This window comes from Macaca fascicularis, chromosome 1 (assembly GCF_037993035.2).
Source record: "Macaca fascicularis isolate 582-1 chromosome 1, T2T-MFA8v1.1".
NCBI classification, from domain to species: domain Eukaryota; kingdom Metazoa; phylum Chordata; class Mammalia; order Primates; family Cercopithecidae; genus Macaca; species Macaca fascicularis.
Window position 1 is genome coordinate 38,594,574 of NC_088375.1, and position 13,736 is coordinate 38,608,309.

The 13,736-nt window shown below is 50.9% G+C and overlaps 1 pseudogene; it reads right to left on the reverse strand.

Annotated features, from left to right (window-relative positions):
- Positions 1–11,458: 11,458 nt before the first annotated feature.
- Positions 11,459–12,512, reverse strand: LOC102137265 (small ribosomal subunit protein uS2-like; annotated as a pseudogene).
- Positions 12,513–13,736: the final 1,224 nt, after the last annotated feature.

A 13,736-nucleotide genomic window follows, 5' to 3' on the forward strand; every position in this document is an offset into this window, starting at 1 on the left:
CGAGCACCGTCAGCTAAGGTCTCCTCCCATCCCAGCAGGAAGGGCGGGGAGACCCGCGGAGGATTTAAAGGGGCGCGTAGGTCAGGAGGACTGGGGGCGGCTCCGAGGAGAAACTGGGGCGCGCTCGTCCGCTCCCGCAGCCTCGGCCGCCGCGAAGCTTCCTCCTCGCTCCCGCCTTTCCGGGCCCGGCGGGCCGAGGGGGATGGGAGGCTTCCTGCGCCGGCGCCCGCGGCGGCCCCAATGCGGTCCCGCCCGAGAGCAGACCCCGGCGGGGGCTGGGCGCGCGGCGCGGCCCTGCGGGCGGGGGCGGGGCCCGCCGCTTCCCGAGTCACCTCCCGCGCGCCGCGGCCGCCGTTGCCAGGGTGACCGGGGGAGCTCCGTTGGGGGGAGGCGGCCGCGGCGGGGACCGGCGGGCGGAGCGCAGCGGGCGGGGCGGGGCGGGGAAGGCCGGGGGCGGGAGGCGCTGCCTTGTCGTCATGGGAACGGCGCAGTTATTTCCAGCCCCCGGACCGTGCCAGTGGCGCGGTGCCAGGGTGCGAGGGTATTGCAGGACAGCGGCAATCTGCTGCGGCCTGGGACATAACAATGCGCCCCTTCTGCAGCGCGGGGCCCGCCAGCGAGAGGTCTCGCTGGTCGGAGGGGCCGGGGCCGCCCCCGCGCGTCGTGCCGCCTCTCGGCGCTCCTCGGCTCGGAGCCTAGCGGCACAGGGCGCTCCCGGCTGCACGTGCTGCCCCCGCCGCCGCCCAAGCCAGACAAAGCGGGGCCCTCCCGGGCGTGTTTCCTAGGCGCCCCCCTTCCCTCGATGAACTCTTTGATTTCTATCCTCTTCTCTATCTCTCACTTCGTTCCAGCCCCCTCAACTGCCTCCTGGAGCGCCTTTTTTGTGTGCTCGCCATCTCATGTTTGGCCCTCTCTCCAAAGCTCTGCCTTCACAAACGCCTCCATTTGACCTTCCCCCTCCCCCACTCTCTGGTCTCCTTTGGTAGCTTTATGATACATTTGATGGAAGGGCGACTCTCCACTCTCCTATTTTCAACTCCACGTTACCTTTTGTATTGTCTTCTCCCCTTCCTGTCAGCACCTTCTTTCCGTCCTCGCCCTTTTCAAGACTCTTCCAGAAACTCTCTTGACGTCTTTCCCGGTTTCCTTTCTATTTTTTCTTTTCTCTCTGGGCTGTGGGACAGCAGAAGGGAGATTGCAAATGGCTACCTAGATTGAGTCCCCCTTGTACCTCACTGAAGCCATCCTTTTTTTTTTGTCACCTTGAGGTCACATTATTTAGGCACCTGGATGAGGCTCTGGGGGTTCTGCTGCTGTTGCTGCCATTAGCAGTCTCTTTGCTTGGAAGCTTAAATGAAGGAAATTTCTGGCAACTGGTCAAAGACCACTGAAATGCACCTTGAGGACTAAACATCTCTCTCACTCCATCTCTGCTTGGTTACTCTTCGGTTTGTTTCAAACACCATCTGCTTCTTCCCACTTCTTAGACTCCCTTCACCCCTACCCGCCCCCCCAACAATCACATTGTTCATCCCTTTGGCACCAGCTCTAGAGAGGAAAGGGTAGGTCCTCCTCTCCAGGAAGGAAGGTGGGGCAGAGTAACTCCCGCAGGAAGGGAAGGAAAAAGGAGGGAAGGAAGGAAGTGGCCAACAGAAGGTGGAATCCGGTGGGAGGGCTTTTCATTGTTTGAACGTCTTTCCTTTTTAGCTCTGCAAAGTCAAGCCCAAGGCCATCTCACCAAGGTTCTGCTGCCATCTCCCAGAACCCCAGCTAGGACTCCCTTGCCAGAGGCTGGAGGGGGCTGAGGTTTTGGTGGACATATTTAAGGGAAGTGGGCAGAGTTTCATGTATGCTGCAAATTGTAAGCACTTACATTTTTAATGTATCCATCTTCTTCTGTTTCTTTTCTGTCCAACAAAGTCAGCTTTTATCTTCCCTTTTCTCCAGGGGGGGAAGAGAAAGCCCCAGGGTAGAATCATGCCTCAGGTAAGGAAGATTTATCTAGCATTTCCTGAGGACCTTCTGCATGTGAATCTGCTCTTATATTCTGTAATACTTCACATTTATATAGGGCTTTTTTTCCCTGAAAGGCTGAGTTTTAAAATTAGTGAGTAAAAGGAACCAAGTAGGGTTGCGATAAGGGTTGAGATGAAGTAGTGGAAGTGGGAGCTCTTTAAAACTAAATGCTCATCAATACTGCTCTCCAATATTTCCCCTCCTTTTTTCTAGCCTAGGCTAATGGCTGAATGCAAGCCCCAGGAACACAGGCAAGGAAGTGCTTTTGTCCATTCTGGGCATGTGATCCAATACCAAAGGTGCTTAGTTATGGACGAAAAGAAGTTTGTGGTATGACTACTCTTTTGCATAGTGTATCTTTGCATCTCCATTCACTTAATACCCGAATTCCTAGAGAACTGCCAGCCAGGCTTCGGCTTCATTGGCAGTGTCTTGTTCCTTGAAAGCCCTAGAAGGAAAAAAAATTAGCTGTGCCTTGGAAGACTTTGCCTGAAACCTACGCTAGGTTTCAGACAAGGTCATCCAACCTTCTGGATTAGTTAACTATGTCTTGAACACTGAGCAGTGGCCAGAGGGATTGGGGTTTTGTTTTTCTTAGCCTGGGGAAGCTCATCCTTGTGCTCTGCGAGTGTGTGCTCTAGGGAGAGAGTGTTATCAACACTTCCGTGGTGTGGGATGGGGTGGGGGGTCAGGAAGGGGGCCCAACAACTTTAGGAGGCTTTCTTTTGTTTTCTGTTTTAAGTTGCTGTCTTGGTGGTGGAGGAAGATATGAAAGGGTGGACACCTGGCTGTTGGAGTTGGGACAAGTATGAGCAGAGCTGTGGGGCTTGACTTCCTTTCCTACTGGCTCACTTCCCCAGGGAGGGGAATATATTGCTCTAGAGGGAATTTGCTATCCCTTTCAATCAGCAAACAAACCTGCAAGCCAGTTTGCCTGGGCATTTAGGGCACTGAGTTTGGGGTACCTCAGGGAGCTTAGACTCTCCCAGAAAACGCAAGCCCTGTGAACAGTTCTCTGGTCATTGTGTGGAGCAGGTGTGGGATGCAGAGGTGGGTAGGGCACATTCCCCGTAAATCGAAGACAAGATTTTCTCATAAACAGAGGTCTCAACTATGAGGGGGAGCTGGGCTTCCTTGGGCATTCCTAGTCATGGGCATGGTCAAGGAGCCTGGGCTAGAAGTTTGCCTGTCAGAAATTCTGCAGTGTGTGTTCCTGTGCTGGGTAGGGGTGAACTGATGGCCCACATGGTCCCTTCTGACTTCAAGATTCTGCAATTTTGAAATATGCTAATGACCCTAGGCAGCATGTGATGGATAGCTTGAGCTTTACTAGGGATTCCATTCATCAAATATTTATTGAGTGTATAGTTTGTACTGCAGCTCTGCTAGACACCGTAGGAGATTCAGAGGTATGAACAATGGGGTTTAAGATCTTTGCAGAGGCTGCTAACACTTGGAATACAATGAAGCGGGAACGGGGTTCCAGGCCAGAATGAGTGGTCCTGCCCCACATTACCACCCCATCAAAACCAGACAGTCAGCATTCTCTTACACCAGTGCCCTGTGATTTGTTTCTTCCTGAGATGCTGGTTTCAAAGTTTTCCAGGGACTTTGATCTATAGGACAGGGGCAGAAAAGAGAAACTGTGTTAATCCAGAGAGAAAGGCAGAGCGTATGGGGTTGTGTCTGCAAGGGTGAACGCTGAGTGAGGATAGAGCCCCTCCTGTCAGGATGTGCCAGGGTGGAGCAGGCATGAGAACCGGGAGGAAAATGAGGTGGAAATGAATGGGCCCCTGTAGGAGGAGGTAATGAGGTGAATCAGAAAAATCTGTCACTGAGATCCAGGAAGCGACTGGGAGATTTACTCTCGGTCCTTTGAAAGATGAGACATGCCAGTTTGGGAGCCTGGACTCGTGAAGACAGATCTACCAGGTGCCTAGGGATGGAGCGGGTGGGAGCTTGCTGTAGCTGCTGTGCAAAATGGTAAGAATCCCATACTTAGGCAGCCTGGAATTGGCCCTGCGGCCCATCTCTCGTTTACCATCTTTGGCAAAAGGAGTCCTGCTGAACCCCAAGAACTACTTCCCTGGCCAGTGCTCAGTGCCCCCATCCTCATCAGCAGCCCCCTGGGAAGAGTCCAGGTATCTTTAGGGACTCTCAGGATTTGTAAGCCAGAGAGAACTGTGGGGAGGGGGTGGAGGTGACCACTGCAGGATGGTGAATGTCTGAGGAAATGACTGTGTTCCTTTCAAGGATTCTGATTGGCTCAGTTGTTCAGGGGAGCAACTCAGGAGTCGGTTTCATTAGACTCCTTAGCATCTTCAGGGATGGAAACCTCTGCTTTGTTGGTTTATGTCTCTGTGTGTCCTGGGATAACCTCCCTCTACCACAGCTGTGGACACTCTCAGAATCTTACACCCAGAATGTCCTTCAGGGGATCATTTCTTATAGCTTGGGAGGGACCTGGGTGTGATTTGAAGGGTCTTAGGAGGAGGAGCAGGCATTCACATGACCCTAACCATGTCTTCTACTAGCCTGTAGCTTCTTTGAGGACATTGGTCTAGTTTTGAGGCATGATCTTGGATACCCATTGAAATGCAAATGCTGCCTCTGCACCCCTGATGACTGTGTGCTGTAAGGAGCAGAGCAGCAGGCACAGAAAAGGGCCACCTAGCACAGACAGGAGCCTGAAGGAATGAGATCTGGGACCAGGGAATGATGGGGATGGGGACAGGTCCAGGAAGGAAAAAAACAAACACGGGGGTTAGGGTTAGAAGCCGCCTTTGCTGTCTGCCCTTCATCCCTGGTGAGAAGGACTCTGGAGCTGCCCCCCGGGTCCTGACTGCAGGATAGAGGTCCTCAGCCATCTCTGAACCACAGGGCCTGTCTGAACCATAGAACCTGACACTGTGGCCTGGGATATCTGGGAACCTCTGTGAGGTAGATGGGGGCTGGAGTGAGATTTTAGTTTATCTTGAATATGAGAATAGGAAGGCTGCTTCTGGGAGTTTTGCCCCTGTCTGCATTCAGATCACCTCAGGGTTCTTTGCTTTGAAGAATGAACAGAAGCCAGGGGCTCCATTTGACAAGGGCTCTGCGGGGGAATTGTGGGATGTGGTTGTGAGCTGCAGGGAGCCCTTCTGCCCAGATGATGGATGCAACAACCCTCTGCAAGAGAGGCAGCCAGATGCCAGTTGCTTTTCTGGTGTTAGCTCTCACTGGTGGGATTCAGCTAGAAAGCCCTGGCAGGTATCATTCGCACGCCAAACGAGGGCCGGAGGCACCTGGCCTGAACCCAGGGTCCTCAATGCCAGACACCTGGGAGTTACCCTGCAACGGGTAGGCTGTGGAGGGGAGGGGCTGAGCTGGAAGCTGAAAGAGTTGGGGCAGAGAATGGATTCTTCAGCCCCAGAGGAACTGGTCTTAAGCCCATTGCACTAGTCAGAGTGACCAAGAGGGAGCTCCCATGCCCGTGTGCATCATCAAGTTCTGAGAGTTGAGTGATCAACGTGTAACTCCAGCAACTCAGATCTGGCCATTTGTGGATACTCCAAGGCCACTGAGCCTTCCCCATGAGGGTCCCTGCATTTCCCGTCTCCACCTGTCAACCTCTGTGTTGGACTGTTTGGTTTTATCTTCATCCTTAGCTGACACCTTCAAGAGCTAATTGAGCTTAGAGGGTGAAAAGAGGCTCACCTTCACTTTCAGGATTAAACTGAAATCCTCCAGTACTAGACATTCAAGTCTTTGTGGTCCATACCCTGCCTACTCTTCCTGCCTCATCTTTTGACACCATCCCACATGCATGGCACCTTCTAGTCCAAACACATTGGAAGTGTTTGTAGTTTTCCAGAGGATGGTCTACTGTCATTCTGCTGTGTCTTTGCCCATGCTGTTCACTCTCCCTGGAGCATATCCTTCCCTTCTCCCAATCCAGAGATGCCTGGCTCTTCCTGTGAGGCCTTTGAAAGAGCTTGTGGGTCGTCTTTTCCAGAGTTACTTTCCTGATGCCCCATGTCTCCCCAGTCTGGGGTGAGAGGTCCCTTCTCTGTTCTCCCAGTCAACCCAGTCACAGCAGTTATCATATTAGATTGTGATCCTTTGCTCCTTTGTTTTTGGGTTTTTTTTAGCAGCAGCCGGGGGGCAGGGGGGATGGAGTTTCGCTCTTGTTGCCCATACTGGAGTGCAGTGGCACGATCTCAGCTCACTGCAAGCTCTTCCTCCCAGGTTCAAGCGGTTCTCCTGCCTCAGCCTCCCAAGTAGCTGGGATTACAGGCATGTGCCACCATGCCTGGCTGATTTTTGTATTTTTAGTAGAGACAGGGCTTTGCCATATTGGTCAGGCTGGTCTTGAACTCTTGACTCAGGTGATCCCCCTGCCTCGGCCTCCCAAAGTGTTGGTATTACCGGTGTGAGCCACTGTGCCTGGCCAAGCTCCTTTGTCTTCCTAAGAAACAAATAATTTCTTCTGGGATTTCCCAGTGCTTAGCACTGTGCCTGATACAGAATCCTCACTTGTTTATTTGTTTAGTTGCCAGTTGTCCGTGTCCTCCCCAACCCCACTAGCTCCATGAGAGCTCCATGAGAGCAAAGATCTTGCCTTCTTCATTCACTGCTGAACCCCAATGTCTAGCACATAGTGGGCCTGAAATAAATATTTGTTGAATGAATGCATGGAAGTCATGAGCTGTGATTCACATGTGGCTCCTCCCCTGAGTGCCCCAGTGACCTTGTGTAAGTTCCTCAGTATACTTAGGATGGTGTAGAGGGGAGTTGTGGTGGGACCTGTGTCCAGTGCACAGCCCTTATGGACCACTTCAAGTCTTCTCTGTCTGAAATCTTCCAGCCTCTGCTCGTGTGGCCAGTTCTGTGCAGGATTCCCAGCTTTGTGCATGTACAACTCAGAAGTACGGAGGAGTTCATACCTTGTGGATGAGTGCTTCCCCCCATTCTTCTGGTTGATCATCTTGAGTTTCAGTTTCCTCAGATGGTCTTGCAGGTTGGTTACCAGTTGACCCTTAGCCATAGACAGCTTCATAGTGAATCCCTGTATTGACTCTCTGTCCCCTGTTTCTGCCTCCTGGGATTGTATTCCCAAACACACTCTTGCACATAAGCCTTTGTCTCAGGCTCTGCTTTTTGGGGAACTCAGGTGAAGCAATCAGGTTCCACTCCTGGCTCTGCTACTAACTAGTTCTATTTTTGAGTCAAACCATTTCACCTCTCTGCTTCTGTTTCTTCAGCTGAAAAATGAACATCAATGCCTACCACACAAGATTTTTTGTAATATTTGATAATACAATATATGTGAGAGTGTCTGATTCAGTCCCTGCATATAGCAGGCACTCACTAAAGGGTTTCTTTCTTTTCTTCCCTCCCATCGCTATAAAAAGGCAGGTCTGGGAAGCCTGCTTGGCCTCTTGGCTGGTGAGGCCTTGTGAACAAATGCCGGTGAGCATGATCTCTACTCTGGTGGGACAGCCAAGCCAGAGGAGCAAAGGGTGACTAGGCCAGATGACTCAGGGGTTTGGCAACTGGGTCATTCTCTTCGGAGCATTCTGTAAACATCGGTCAATGGAGTCTTGCAACATGCCTGACAGGTGGGAGGCGGGCAGGAGCAAGGGTGTGGAGGATGTGGAGGCAGGGAGGAGGCCAAACACGTTGCTCCCAGGGGCCGAGGGCAGCGTGTTTGAGATGCTTCTCCAGCATGCTGGTAGGAAATGTTTTCAATGTGGGAGAGGACGGGGTGGTGACTTCTCAAGTTCTCTTTCTGTCTCCTGCTGCTTTCCTATCAACCCCATGGCCTTTCCTGGCTGGCATCTTTTTGCTGCAGAGAAATATCTTCATGTACTCCATGTCCAAAGTAGCTTACAGCCCATAGCCATGAAAAGCGAGAGTACAATTTCTGGCCTTCCTATGGGAGTTGAGAGAGGGATTTGGGGGTAGGGAAGCTGCCTGGCTCCCCCTTTATTTATACATGATATGCCTCTTCAGCCTGCAGGTAAGGCTGGTTCTAGGCACATTAAGCCCATTGACTCCTGGGAAGATCTTGGGAAATGACTCAGAAGGGCTGGGTCAGCTTTTATGGTGTTTTATCTTTGAGCAGTGAGACCTCTGCTTCCCACCCTCCCTGGCAGCCTCGGCAGCCAGCTGGGGACAGTCATGCTCGCTGATTTGCAGGGGGATTCCCTTTCTCTCTGCAGCCTCCACCACCCTAAGACGAGCATGGGAAGGGGAGGTTGGTGTCAGGGTGAATGTTTGGGTGCCTCCACCTCCACAGAGGTGGTCCATCTCCCAGAGCCACCCTCCTGCACCTCCCGAGGGACTAGATTCCTGCCCTCTTGGAAATCCGGCAGACATCTGGCTTTGGCTGGGCCTTCTGAAGGAGCCCAGGAGGGGAGAGAGGCAATTGTCAGCAGATGATAGCTGTGGCTGGTGCTGTGCCTTTGTGTGCACAGCCCCTCCACCTCCCGGTCCCTGCCCTGCTCCCTCCTTTTGGTGGCAGCCCAAGGCCTGCTCCCACCTGGCTAGCAAGTCCCTGAACTTACCTGCCCACCCTTAGGTCTCTGCACCTTGTGGTCAGTTGCAGTTAGAGACCCGAGGCTCCTCTCGCTACAGCTCCCCCCGCGGACCTCCCTTCCCTGCCCCCTAGGCAGCTACTGGCTGTGCAGGCACAAGCAGAGCCATCCGAAGAGCTGGGAACTTTCTCTGGAGGGAAGTGGCTGAGAGGGGTAGGGAGAGAGAGTGAAAACTGAAGGGGAGAACTGCAGTGAGAGAATTGTGGCCTAAATTGCCAGGACCAATCATCTCTAGGCGCCCAATTCCCTATTTGTTACATTCATCTGGGGATGAGCATTGAAATAGTCACACGTGTATATTGCTTGCATATGCGGACATTCAGTGTGCAGTAAGTCACAGCTAATGTGATCGATGGGTTCTTGGAAACTGTGACTTTAATTGAAATGACATATTGAAATCAATTTTACCACAGAATAATTGATATAAACAAGAGTTAAGTTCCTATGGAATATTTCTTGTTTTAAAGTTAGCCAGGCATATTGGCATGTGTCTGTAGTCCCAGCTACTTGGGAGGCTGAGGTGGGAGGATTGCTTGAGTCTGGGAGATCGAGTCTGCAGTGAGCTGTGGTCACGTCACTGCACTCTGGCCTGGGAAACAACAGATGGAGACCTTGTCTCAAATAAGGAAACAACAACAACAAAAACTAGTATTGTAGGGTTAGATACTAAACACTTTAAACTTTCCCAAAAGTTTTTTCAACAGGGTTCTTATCCTATCCTCAAAGCATTGTTTTCAGGTAAATGGAGTTACTATGACTCTAGCTGCACAGGTTGGGAAACTGGCCAGAAAGAGTCCCGTTAAGTTGAGAAAGATATGTTAAAAGTGGATAGAAGAGTTCATGTTTCCTGACTGCTCATCCAGTGCTCCTTCTAATGTACTCCTTGCCTCCACAAATTTGGCTTTGTTACTCAGAAACACCCAGCTAACCAAATAATACTGTCACAGGGGCCCCTTCCAGAGAAAAGACGTGGACACCAAGTTAGAACCAATGCTGCATTTTAATGCTGAGCTAACATGTTTCCTCTTGCAAGTCGCTGGTTCCTTGAGAAGCCATTTTTCCCACATTCTTGTTTTGTTTTGTTTTGTTTTGTTTTGTGTTTTTTGAGACATAGTCTCACTCCATCACCCAGGCTGGAGTGCAGTGGCACAATCTCACTGCAACCTCTGCCTCCTGCGTTCAAGCAATTCTCATGCCTCAGCCTCCCAAGTAGCTGGGATTACAGGCAGACAGGCATGTGCCACTACGCCTGGCTAATTTTCTGTATTTTTTAGTAGAGACAGAGTTTCACCATGTTGGGCAGGCTGATCTTGAACTCCTGACCTCAACTGATCGGCCCGCCTTGGCCTCCCAAAGTGCTGCGATTACAGGCGTGAGCCACCGCGCCCGGCTTTTCCCGTATTCTTTCCTTATTGCTCTTTCTCTTTTCACTGCCCCTCTCTCCCAGCTTCACCACACTCTTGGGAAAGAGCGTTTCTACCTCTGTTGAATCCCACTCCCAGTTAGGAGCGATGTCGGTGAGAATTGTCGGCTCAGCATTTCTGGATGCCTCTGTTGTATTGTTAGTGGGCGGGGCCCTCTAGCACCTGTTGCAAGCTGTAGGGTGTTCACCAGGAAGCCTGGCTTGTTAGACCAATTACCCGCTGCTGGCCTTGGCCTCTCTGCCCTGGACAAAGTATTCTTTGCTCAGATTCTTGCAAACATCATGAGAAAGCGGTGGTTCTCATACTTTAGAGAGCATCAGAATCACTTGGAGGGCTTGATGAGCACAGATTGCTGAGCCCTATTCTGAAAGTTTCTGACTCAGCAGGTCTGGGATGGGCCAGTAATTTGCATTTCAAGTCCCCAAGAGATACTAATGCTGCTGGTCGAGGAACCACACTTTGAAAACCATTGTGATAAAGGACACAATTCATACACTCGGTGGACCGTGGGCCTGGAGTAGGGGAGGATCAGACAGCTGGAAAGGAGAGTTGGGGCTTAGGATGAGTGTGACCAAATTTGGTCAGCCAGCTACAGCAGCTCCTTCTGGCTTTCTCTGTGTACTGTGGTGTCCTCCCACATCCCAAAGATGCATGTGTTGGGTGAATTGGCATGTCTCCATGATCCGAGTCTGAGCGAGTGGGGATGTGAGTGTGCCCTGCAATGGAACGGCGGCCTCTCCAGGGTCAGCTCCCACTTTGTGCCCTGAGCTGCTGGGATAGGTTTCAACCCTGAAATGGAAAGTAGGTAAATATCTTATTTTGATTAATCTTTCTTAAATGTATGCATAGCTCACATTTATTTCAGTGTTTAATATTAGAAATGTTTTGAGTCTTTATTAAGAAGTTTAGTGATGGCCAGGCACAGTGGCTCATGTCTGTAATCCCAGCACTTTGGAAGGCCAAGGCAGGTGGATCCATTGAGCCCAGGAGTTCAAGACCAGCCTGGGCAATGTGGTGAAACTCATCTTTGCAAAACATACCAAAAAATTAGCTGGTCAGGGTGGCATGCACCTGTGGTCCCAGCTACTTGGGAGGCTGAGGTGGGAGGATCACCTGAGCCCAGGAGACAGAGGCTGCAGTGAGCAGTGATCATGCCACTGCACTCCAGCCTGGAAGACAGTGAGACCCTGTCTCAAAAAAAGAAAAAACAAGTTTGGTGATATTTTTGAGACCAGTGACTTGCAAGAGGAAACATGTTAGCTCAGCATTAAAATGCAGTGTTGGTTCTGACTTGGTGTCCACGTCTTTTCTCTGGAAGGGGCCCCTGTGACAGTATTATTTGGTTAGCTGGGTGTTTCTGAGTAACAAGGCCAAATTTGTGGAGGCAAGGAGTACGTTAGAAGGAGCATTGGATGAGCAGTCAGGAAACATGAACTCTTCTACTCCCTTTTTTTTGTTTTTTGTTTTTTTAGAAACTGATGTTTATTTTCCATCAACCATTTTACCATGTTGCTTAAGAGCCCGTGCAAGAACAGCTTAAGACCATTCAGTGGTTGCTCCTACCCATTCAGTGGCCTGAGCAGTGGGAGCTGCAGACCAGTCTACTGTGGCAGGCTGAGCACTCCAGTCTTCAGTAGGGAACTGCTGAATAGGCACAGAGGGCACCTGCACACCTTCAGACCAGTCTGCAACCTCAGGCTGAGTAGTAGTGAACTCAGGAGCTGGAGCAGTCCATTCACCCTGGAATTCCTCCTTGGTCCCTGCCTTTTCAGCAGCAGCCTGCTCTGCTTTTTCAGTCTCTTCAGGATCTCTGTAGAAGTAGAGATCAGGCATGACCTCCCACAGGTGTTCACGGGAAATCGTGCCACGCACACACAGAACTTTCCGGGCCGGCACCCACCACATCAAACCCACTGAGTGAGCTCCGTTGTTGTTGCATGGGATGGCAATGTCCACATAGCGCAGAGGAGAATCTGTGTTACACAGAGCAATGATAGGTAGGTTAACCTAAGATGCCTCCGTGAGAGGCTGGTGGTCAGCCCTGGGATCAGTAACCACAAGAAGCCGTGGCTCCCGGAAGGCTGCCTGGATCTGGTTAGTGAAGGTTCCAGGAGTGAAGCGGCCAGCAATTGGAGTGGCTTCAGTGGCAGCAGCAAACTTCAGCACGGCTCTCTGGCCAGTATTCCTGGAGGATATAACACTGACATCAGCAGGGTTTTCAATGGCACGAGCCGCCAGCAGAAGCTTCTCCCAGGTCCTCTTCAGATTTATGATGCAGATGCCATCACTTTTCCTTTTATAGATGTACTGTTCCATCTGGAAGTCAAGATTGGTGCCATCTAAGTGGGTTCCTGCTGCAAGGAACTTAAGGACATCCTACTCCTCCATTTGCAGGACATCAAGGGCTCTGGACATTGTGAAAGTTTCCCTTTAAGTTACGACGGGAATCCAGAACAACGCTGTATGGACCCCTCTGTAGGTAGCACGGAAAGGCCTTCTAGCCACTTTTAACATATCTTTCTCAACTTAATGGGACTCTTTCTGGCCAGTTTCCCAACCTGTGCAGCTAGAGTCATATTAACTCCATTTACCTGAAAACAATGCTTTGAGGATAGGATAAGAACACTGTTGTAAAAACTTTTGGGCAAGTTTAAAGTGTTTAGTATCTAATCCTACAATACTAGTTTTTGTTGTTGTTGTTTCTTTTTTTGAGACAGCGTCTCCATCTGTTTCCCAGGCCAGAGTGCAGTGATGTGACCACAGCTCACTGCAGACTCGATCTCCCAGACTCAAGCAATCCTCCCACCTCAGCCTCCCAAGTAGCTGGGACTACAGGCACATGCCAATATGCCTGGGTAACTTTAAATCTTTTCATAGAGGCTGGGCGTGGTGGCTCATGCCTGTAATACCAGCACTTGGGGAGGCTGAGATGGGTGGCTCACTTGAGGTCAGTAATTTGAGACCAGCCTGGACAACAGCAAAACCCTGTGTCTACTGAAAATACAAAAGTTAGCTGGGCATGGTGGCTGGTGCCTGTAATCCCAGCTACTCGGGAGCCTGAGGCACGAGAATCGCTTGAACCTGGGAGGTGGAAGGAGGTTGCAGTGAATTGAGTTCACACCACTGCACTCCAGTCTGGGCAAGAGAGTGAGACTTCATCCCAAAAATAAAAAAAGCCAAAATCTTTTTATAGAGACAGTGTTGCCCAGGCTGGTTTTGAACTCCTGGGCTCAGGCAATCTGCCTGTCTCAGCCTCCCAAGTGCTGGGATTACAGGCATGAGCCACTGCACCCAGGCGTTTTTTTTTTTTTTTTTTTTTTTTTTTTTTTTTTTAACAGGGTCTTGATCTGTCACCCAGGCTAGAATGCAGTAGTATGCTCACAGCTCACTGCACTGGGCTTGACCTTCTGGGCTCAAGTGATCCCACCTCAGCCCCCTATAGCTGGAACTACAGGTGCACACCACCATGCCCAGCTAAATTTTTGTATTTTTTGTAGACAGGGCTTCCCCATGTTGCCCAGGCTTACTGCACTCGGCTTTACTCCTGGGCTTAAGTGATCCTCCCACCTCAGCACGTGTAGCTGGGACTACAGGTCATGCCACCATGCCCAGCTAATTTTTTTGGTATTTTTTATAGAGATAGGGTTTCGACATGTTGGCTAGGCTGGTCCTGAACTCCTGGGGTCAAGGGATATGCCCACCTCAGCCTCCCAAATTG